The sequence below is a fragment of the Arachis stenosperma genome, chromosome 9 (assembly GCF_014773155.1).
Source record: "Arachis stenosperma cultivar V10309 chromosome 9, arast.V10309.gnm1.PFL2, whole genome shotgun sequence".
Taxonomy (NCBI): domain Eukaryota; kingdom Viridiplantae; phylum Streptophyta; class Magnoliopsida; order Fabales; family Fabaceae; genus Arachis; species Arachis stenosperma.
In genome coordinates, this window is record NC_080385.1 from 68,100,427 (window position 1) to 68,110,797 (window position 10,371).

The 10,371-nt window shown below is 37.7% G+C and overlaps 1 pseudogene; it reads left to right on the forward strand.

The window, feature by feature from the left end:
* The first annotated feature begins 2,395 nt into the window (after window positions 1-2,395).
* LOC130949584 (phospholipid:diacylglycerol acyltransferase 1-like) lies at window positions 2,396-3,545 on the forward strand (annotated as a pseudogene).
* The last annotated feature ends 6,826 nt before the right edge of the window (window positions 3,546-10,371 follow it).

The following is a 10,371-nucleotide window of genomic DNA, read 5'->3' on the forward strand; positions in this document are numbered from 1 at the left end:
ATATTGTGCAATTGTATTCACTGGTTTATTGTTTTTTTTCTGGTTTTCTGATTTTATGGTATTTTATCTTCTTGATTATTCACTTCTAAATACATATTATGTTTCTCTCTTTTATTTATTTCTTTTCTCCTTGTATGAATCTTTTTTTCTTTCTGTTTACTTGGGTGTTGAACTAAATAATTAATAAGTGTTGTTGTTCTATCTTTTTTTTTTACCATTTGCTTCAGATGGGAGCTATTTATCTCTTATATTTCTAACTGTTGTGTTATGCCTTTTTATGCATTCAATTTCGAAAAACTAGTGTTAAAACAGTAGAAAATTCTTTAAACCCTAAAGAATTGTGTTATTTCAATCTATTTTTGCTTCCCTGGTTGAAGTGCGAAAAATGGTGTCTTGATTTCCGCCTGGATTGTTGCAAGTTGCTATGATATTCCTTCCCTTTTTTATGATCAATTTTTTCTATTTTTTGTTTTAGAGAGATCCAAAATCCTGTGAGTCACGCAATCCAATGTGCTCAAAGCCTACACCAGCCTTCAAAAAGTCGCGAAGTAACGCTTCCTTACCTATTTCCTTCATTTCTTTATTCTAATTTTTATCTCATTGAAAGGAGCTGGTTTGTTTCTTATAAAACTATTTGGTGTTCTTGTGGGGTCCATGTTGAGTTTTCACAGAAAGGAATTGAGAGGCAAATTTGGTTTTGTTACCTTTTTTCTTCAGTTACCTGTTCTTCAATTGTGTAGCAGTTTTTGGGTTCAGAGATAAAATACTTTTGGGTAAGTTAATTAAGACCAGTACTTGCTTATTTTTTATATAAATTGTTCTTGTGTAGGTTTATAAATTTTACCTTTTTATGATATGTGAAAGTTTATAGGTGTGTAAAAATAAGTTAATGTATTTATATGGTGCAATTGTATTCACTGGTTTATTGTTTTTTTTCTGGTTTTCTGATTTTATGGTATTTTATCTTCTTGATTATTCACTTCTAAATACATATTTTGTTTCTCTCTTTTATTTATTTCTTTTCTCCTTGTCTGAATCTTTTTTTTTCCTTCTATTTACTTGGGTGTTGAACTAAATAATTAATAAGTGTTGTCGTTCTATTTTTTTTTTCACCATTTGCTTCAGATGGGAGCTATTTATCTCTTATATTTCTAACTGTTGTATTATGCCTTTTTATGCATTCAATTTCGAAAAACTAGTGTTAAAACAGTGGAAAATTCTTTAAACCCTAAACCATTGTGTTATTTGGATCTATTTTTGCTTCCCTGGTTGAAGTGCGGAAAATTGTGTCTTGATTTCCGCCTGGATTGTTGCAAGTTGCTATGATATTCCTTCCCTTTTTAAAGATGAGTTTTCTCTATTTTATGTTTTAGAGAGTCTTGACTTCTAATATTTTTTCTACCTTTCATTCTGTACAGAGTACTCTTATAAATTAATTACTTCAATTGTATCTATTATATCATGATTGATCTTAATTACTTTCTTTTCTTTTGCTCAGGAAGCATAATTTCAGCCTTCCTGTTGTTGCCCCCAGTGTAAGTTTGATATATTTCACCTTTATTCTTAACTATCCCTTTTTAGGAGGCCATATTTTTGTCATTTTTTATCTGTATCTGATCTTCCTAGAGTAAAAAGGAAACAAGTGTCTTTATTAGGATGATGCAAAACATTTAATTCATTAGTATTGCTTGTGTTGTTCTATCATTGGGTTTTAAGGTTTAACGGATTTCATTGATTTTAATTTGATTGTATGGTAATTACCTAATTTTAGATACTTAATTACTTTGGTTAGATAAAGATAACTCTTTATTTATTTCACTTCCTAATTGAATAATTTTTCGTTGGAGATTAAAGAAATATACCTGTGTTGTACATAGATGCATACTTCATTTAGGTTAGTTAAAACGTGGCTAATTTTTTGGTTCTAGCAGCAATTGGAACAGAAGCATGTGGAAAAAAAAACACAATGAAAGTGAGACACATAACAAGATCTATATACAATCTATATGAAAACACTTCAAATGCTCTCCGAATATCCTAGAAATTGTAGGCATCAGATTGGATTTGGTTTTCTAATATGTAATTCATATTAGCTTTGAATAATTTCGATTCTTTTTCTGAACTCTGTCTTCATGAAGAGAGATTCTTTTTCGATTTTCTGTTAGGTTCTTCATGTTCAGTATGCACTGATTTTATTAGTGTTTGCAATTGTGTTCCTGATTTTTCACTGGAATTTGCGTGTTTTAAATCTGAGTTTTGTAATTTTTCATTGATTTTAATACTCAATTTTCTATAATGTAAACTGAACTATTGAGCTATTAATACTCATACACACTTGATTTAGGGTAGGGTTTAGGGAGAGGGATGATTTGTGGGAGTGATTGCTGATTGGAATATGGGTCAAATTGAAAAGCTAGATTTGTGGTCATGGAGCTGTCTTTTCTCTTTCATGATGGCAATTGTGAGGTGATCCAATAGCTTCGACAGGTTAGTAGGCATTAGATTGATTTAAGTTTTCTTATGATGTATTCATTCATTGGGACCCTGGGACCCTTGCTCTATTGGGTTTTCCTTTATTTTTTTCAATTTGTTGTTGGAAAAAGCTATAGTAAGAATAGAAGTATAATGTCTAAAATTAGTTTGAGTATTTAAAGTATATAAGTTTCGGAATAAATTTGGAAATAAGGAAGTTTATTACAGTGTACAAAACGAGTTTAATAAACATTATTATTAGAAAATTGTCTTGTGGGATTGCTGATAATTTGGATGACCCAAAATACAAGCGTTACAAATATTGGTCTAACCCCTTAGAAACAAGGTGAGATCCTCTATTTAATTGCTTTAGTAAACATTTTGTAGAAGTTGCACACAAGAAGACTGCCAATCTAGAATCTGACTATTGTTGGCACTTAGCTACTACGTAATTAATCATTTTATTACCTTGGTTTGGAGCATTAATAGATTCTTGCTTTTACTATCTTCTATAATGTCGTATCCTGTTGTCTTTTAAAATCCGTTGTTTATTCATACTACTACTTTTTATGGTTTGTGTTATATTTTTGTCCTTCTGCTGCAGATTACCACATGCTCCAAATATGGAGATTTACTCTATGTATGGGGTCGGGGTTCCAACATAAAGAGCCTATGTTTATAAGTCAACTTTCCAATCGGAATGCTATATTCCGTTTCAGATTGACACATCAGCAATTGGTGGAGATGAGGACCCTTTTTTAAAGGATGGAGTTTATAGTGCCAATGGGGATGAAACCATTCCTATTTTAAGTGCTGGTTTTATTTGTGCAAGAAGTTGGCGGGAAAAAACCCGCTTTAATCCTTCAGTCATCCGAACGTTCATAAGGGAGTATGAAGACGCTGCTTCAGCTAATCTTCTCAAAGGAAGGGGAACCCAGAGTGGTGCTCATGTTGATATATTGGGGAACTTTGCACTTATTGAAGATATTATATGAGTAGCAGCAGGAGCCTCTGGTGAGGACTTAGGTGGACATAGAGTTCACTCAGATTTTCAAAGGGTCTCAAAATATTAACTTTCAGTGCAATAAATGTTCCAGCTGACAGCTGTTCCTTTATTAAATTATTTTTTACTTTTTGGATTATAAATACTCATTGTTACCTTAGTTTAACATGAGTATTACCCATGAGGTTATAAAGAACTGTTGTTAGGAATTAAATGGAAATGTGCACTAATCTTTTATCATTTTAGCATTAGCATTGTGACACCAAACCAATCATTTCTGTGTTATGAGTTTTATGAAATGTTACCTGTTCTATATGTTTGTGTTTTGGATTAATTTTAAGACACTTTTCAGTCGTATCATATCATTAATAATTTTCTTTTTGGTGCATGGGTTTATCTTCTTTTGATAGTGTTGCCACTAACGCATATACTCAAAATGTTGACAACGATATATGTACACCACAAAATCAGCCATGATTTTCTATTCAACTGATTTTTTTTTTATTGGATAACTTAATTTAAAAAATATTTGGATCTTATTAGCTCTCTCGTGTCAATTTGAGAGTCAAATGCAATTATCTGAATACACAATTAATGATTTTTTTATTGGATAAAGTTATTTCAAAAATATTTGAATCTTATTAGCTTTCTCGTGTTAATTTGAGAGTCAAATACGCAATTCTCTAAATACATAATTTTGATATTAATGGCACAAAATTATAAATAAAAACTTTTGACAAGGAAAAAAAAATTTAGGACATCATGTATTATTAAGGTATATTCAAATAGCATCAATTTATAGATATTTGTTTGGATCTACATAATATAATTGTTATTTTAAAACACAAGGAGTTGTATTAACATTATACTCATAACCAAATTATTAGTTAATAAGTTGTCTTCGAGTGGGTTAACTATATGTTTTATAATTTACTTATGATTAGTTGATTTATTAATTAAATTACCTCCTCCCCACAATCCTGGCGTTAAACGCCCAAATGCTGCATGTTTTGGGCGTTTAGCGCCCAATTGCTGCTTCTCCTCGGCGTTCAACGCCCAGCTGTTGCTTCTTTTTGGCGTTGAACGCCAGGAAGTCCTTTGTAACTGGGCATTTTTCTGAACGCCCAGGACGCTGTCAATCTGGCGTTAAACGCCCAGAATGTGCTTCTTTCTGGCGTTTAACGCCCAGATGGCTACCCTTATTGGCGTTGAACGCCCAGTGGGTGCTTCTTTTGGGCGTTCAACGCCCAAAATGTTTCTTACTGGCTTTTTCACGCCAGTGAGCTTCCAAATTTCCTTGTAACTTTGTGAATTCATGCAATTGCTATTTTACCTTGAAGATACTTTGACATATACCTGTAAAAATCAATTAATTAACAAATAAACTTTGTAAATGGATGGTGGTGCACAAAATTGTGATCACTACAACTTCGCACAACTAACCAGCAAGTGCACTGGGTCGTCCAAGTAATACCTTACGTGAGTAAGGGTCGATCCCATGGAGATTGTTGGTATGAAGCAAGCTATGGTCACCTTGTAAATCTCAGTCAGGCAGACTCAAATGGGTATAGTGATAAACGAATAAAGCATAAAGATAAAGATAGAGATACTTATGTATATCATTGGTGAGAGCTTCAGATAAGCGAATGAAGATGCCTTCCCTTCCGTCTCTCTGCTTTTCTACTGTCTTCATCCAATCCTTCTTACTCCTTTCCATGGCAAGCTCATGTAGGGTTTCACCGTTGTCAGTGGCTACCTCCCATCCTCTCAGTGAAAATGTTTCCATGCTCTGTCACAGCATATGGCTAATCAGCTGTCGGTTCTCGGTCAGGCCGGAATAAAATCCATTGATCCTTTTGCGTCTGTCACTAACGCCCCGCCTGCTAGGAGTTTGAAGCACGTCACAGTCATTCAATCATTGAATCCTACTCAGAATACCACAGACAAGGTTAGACCTTTCGGATTCTCTTGAATGCCGCCATCAGTTCTTGCCTATACCACGAAGACTCTGATCTCACGGAATGGCTGGCTCGTTTGTCAGGCGAGCACTCGGTTGTCAGGCGATCAACCATGCATCGTGTTATCAGGAATCCAAGAGATATTCACTAAGCCTCAGATACTTGTAGAACAAGAGTGGTTGTCAGTCACTTTGTTCATGAGTGAGAATGATGATGAGTGTCACGGATCATCACCTTCATCAAGTTGAAGAACAAGTGATATCTTGGACAAAGAACAAGCGGAATTGAATAGAAGAACAATAGTAATTGCATTAATACTCGAGGTACAGCAGAGCTCCACACCTTAATCTATGGTGTGTAGAAACTCCACCGTTGAAAATACATAAGAACAAGGTCTAGGCATGGCCGAATGGCCAGCCTCCCAATGATCTAAGAACTAGATGTCCAAAGATGATCAAAGGATCTAAAAATAATCCAAAGATGAAAAATACAATAGTAAAAGGTCCTACTTATAGAAAACTAGTAGCCTAGGGTGTACAGAGATGAGTAAATGACATAAAAATCCACTTCCGGGCCCACTTGGTGTGTGCTTGGGCTGAGCAATGAAACATTTTCGTGTAGAGACTCTTCTTGGAGTTAAACGCCAGCTTTTATGCTAGTTTGGGCGTTTAACTCCCATTTTGGTGCCAGTTCCGGCGTTTAACGCTGGAATTTCTGAGGGTGACTTTGAACGCCGGTTTGGGCCATCAAATCTTGGGCAAAGTATGGACTATCATATATTTCTGGAAAGCCCAGGATGTCTACTTTCCAACGCCGTTGAGAGCGCGCCAATTGGTCTTCTGTAGCTCCAGAAAATCCACTTCGAGTGCAGGGAGGTCAGAATCCAATAGCATCTGCAGTCCTTTTGAGTCTCTGGATCAGATTTTTGCTCAGATCCCTCAATTTCAGCCAGAAAATACCTGAAATCACAGAAAAACACACAAACTCATAGTAAAGTCCAGAAAAGTGAATTTTAACTAAAAACTAATAGAAATATACTAGAAACTCAACTCAAACTACCAAAAACATACTAAAAACAATGCCAAAAAGCGTACAAATTATCCGCTCATCAGCTGGGTTGCCTCCCAGCAAGCGCTTCTTTATTGTCATTAGCTGGACTATTACTGAGCTTTAATCAAGCCTCAGTTTTGAGCATTCTTGCTCAAAATTGCCTTCAAGATAATGTTTGACTCTCTGTCCATTAACAATGAACTTTTTATTAGAATCATTATCCTGAAGCTCTACGTATCCATATGGTGATACGCTTGTGATCACATATGGACCTCTCCACCTGGACTTCAATTTGCCGGGGAATAATTTGAGCCTAGAATTCAATAGCAGAACTTTCTGCCCTGGCTCAAAGACTCTGGATGACAATTTCTTATCATGCCATCTTTTTGCTTTCTTTTTGTATATTTTTTCATTCTCGAAAGCATTGAGTCTAAATTCCTCTAGCTCATTTAACTGGAGCAATCATTTTTCTCCAGCTAACTTGGCATCAAGGTTCAGGAATCTGGTTGCCCAGTAGGCCTTATGTTCCAGTTCCACTGGCAAGTGACATGCCTTTCCATACACATGCTGGTATGGAGAGGTCCCTATAGGGGTCTTGAATGCTGTTCTGTATGCCCACAGAGCATCATCCAAGTTTCTTGCCCAATCCCTTCTACGGTTAATTACAGTCCGTTCTAGGATTCTTTTGAGTTCTCTATTTGAGACTTCAGCCTGCCCATTTGTCTGTGGGTGATATGGAGTGGCCACCTTGTGGCTAACTCCATAACGAACCAAAGCAGAGTAGAGTTGTTTATTGCAGAAATGAGTGCCCCCATCACTGATTAGTACTCTAGGGGTGCCAAATCTGCTGAAGATTTGTTTTTGGAGGAATTTTAACACTGTCTTAGTGTCATTAGTGGGTGTAGCAATAGCTTCCACTCATTTGGATACATAATCCACTGCCACCAGAATGTAAGTGTTTGAGTATGATGGTAGGAAAGGCCCCATGAAGTCAATACCCCATACATCAAACAACTCAATCTCTAAGATCCCTTGTTGAGGCATGGCATAACTGTGAGGCAGATTGCCAGATCTTTGGCAACTGTCACAATTAAGTACAAACACTCGGGAATCTTTATAGAGAGTAGGCCAGTAGAAGCCACATTGGAGGACTCTTGTGGCTGTTCGCTTACTTCCAAAATGTCCTCCATACTGTGATCCATGGCAGTGCCATAGGATCTTCTGCGCTTCTTCTTTAGGCACACATCTACGGATTACTCCGTCTGCGCATCTCTTAAAGAGATACGGCTCATCCCAAAGATAACACTTTGCATCCGTGATCAGCTTCTTTGATTGCTGTCTACTGTATTCTTTGGGTATGAATCTTACTGCCTTGTAGTTTGCAATGTCTGCAAACCATGGCACTTCTTGGATGGCAAAGAGTTGCTCATCCGGAAAGTTTTCTGAGATCTCAGTAAGAGGGAGGGACGCCCCTTCTACTGGTTCTATTCGGGACAGGTGATCTGCTACCTGATTCTCTGTCCCTTTTCTGTCTCTTATTTCTATATCAAACTCTTGCAGAAGCAACACCCATCTTATGAGTCTGGGTTTTGAATCCTGCTTTGTGAGTAGATATTTAAGAGCAGCATGGTCAGTGTACACAATCACTTTTGATCCTACTAAATAGGATCTAAACTTGTCAATGGCGTAAACCACTGCATGTAGCTCTTTTTCTGTGGTTGTGTAGTTCTTCTGTGCGTCATTTAGAACACGACTGGCATAGTAAATGACGTGCAGAAGCTTGTCATGCCTTTGTCCCACCACTGCACCAATGGCATGGTCACTGGCATCACACATTAGTTCAAATGGCAATGTCCAGTTTGGTGCAGAGATGATTGGTGCTGTGACCAATTTAGCTTTCAGAGTCTCAAATGCCTACAGACACTCCTTATCAAAGACAAATGGCGTGTCAGCAGCTAGCAGGTTGCTCAGAGGTTTGGCAATTTTTGAAAAATCCTTTATAAACCTCCTATAGAATCCTGCATGCCCCAGAAAGCTTCTGATTGCCTTAACATTGGCAGGTGGTGGTAATTTTTCAATTACCTCTACCTTAGCTTGATCCACCTCTATTCCCTTGTTTGAAATTTTGTGCCCAAGGACAATTTCTTCAGTCACCATAAAGTGACATTTCTCCCAGTTTAAAACCAGGTTAGTCTCTTGGCATCTCTTTAGAACAAGTGCTAGATGGTTAAGACAGGAGCTGAATGAGTCTCCAAATACTGAAAAGTCATCCATGAAGACTTCCATAAATTTTTCCACCATATCAGAGAAAATTGAGAGCATGCACCTTTGAAAGTTTGCAGGTGCATTGCACAGGCCAAATGGCATCCTTCTGTATGCAAATACTCTAGATGGGCATGTGAATGCCGTTTTCTCTTGATCCTGGGGATCTACTGCAATTTGATTATAACCTGAATATCCATCCAGGAAGCAGTAGTATTCATGACATGCTAGTCTTTCTAGCATCTGGTCTATGAATGGTAAAGAAAAATGATCCTTTCTGGTGGCTGTATTGAGCCTTCTATAATCAATACACATACGCCACCTTGTAACTGTTCTTGTAGGAACCAGTTCATTTTTTTCATTATGAACCACTGTCATGCCTCCCTTCTTAGGGACGACTTGGACAGGGCTTACCCAGGGGCTGTCAGAAATAGGATAAATAATCCAAGCCTCTAGTAATTTAGTGACCTCCTTCTGCACCACTTCCTTCATGGCTGGATTCAGCCGCCTTTGTGGTTGGACCACTGGCTTGGCGTCACCCTCTAATAGGATCTTGTGCATGCATCTGGTTGGGCTAATGCCCTTAAGATCACTGATGGACCACCCAAGAGCTGTCTTGTGTGTCCTTAGCACTTGAATTAGTGCTTCCTCTTCCTGTGGCTCTAAGGTAGAGCTTATGATTACAGGAAAGGTATCACCTTCTCCCAGAAATGCATATTTCAGGGATGGTGGTAATGGTTTGAGCTCGGGTTTGGGAGGTTTCTCCTCTTCTTGAGGGATTTTCAGAGGTTATATTATTCTCTCTGATTCCTCCAGATCAGGCAGAACATCTTTAAAGATGTCCTCTAGCTCTGATTCGAGACTCTCAGCCATATTGACCTCTCTTACCAGAGAGTCAATGATATCAACACTCATGCAGTCATTTGGGGTGTCTGAATGTTGCATAGCTTTGACAACATTCAACTTGAACTCCTCCTCATTGACTCTCAGGGTTACTTCCCATTTTTGGACGTCAATGAGGGTTCGGCCAGTTGCTAGGAAAGGTCTTCCTAGAATGAGAGTTGCACTCTTGTGCTCCTCCATTTCCAGCACCACAAAGTTAGTAGGAAAGGCAAATGGCCCAACCTTGACAATCATGTCTTCAATCATGCCTGATGGGTATTTAATGGAGCCATCAGCAAGTTGAAGACATATCCGGGTTGGTTTGACTTCTTTAGTCAAACCAAGCTTTGTGATAATAGATGCAGGTATTAGGTTGATACTTGCCCCAAGATCACATAGAGCTTGCTTGGTACAAGTACCCTCTAATGTACATGGTATCATAAAGCTTCCGGGGTCTTTAAGCTTCTCAGGTAAGCTTTTCAGAATGACTGCACTGCATTCTTCAGTGAGGTAAACTTTTTCAGTTTCCCTCCAATCCTTCTTATGACTTAAGATCTCTTTCATGAAATTAGCATAAGAGGGTATTTGCTCAAGTGCCTCTGCAAACGGAATCTTTATTTCAAGAGTCCTGAGATAGTCTACAAAGCGGGCAAATTGCTTATCCTGTTCCGCTTGGCGGAGTTTTTGAGGATAAGGAATTTTGGCTTTGTATTCCTCAACCTTAGTTGCTGTAGGTTTATTGTC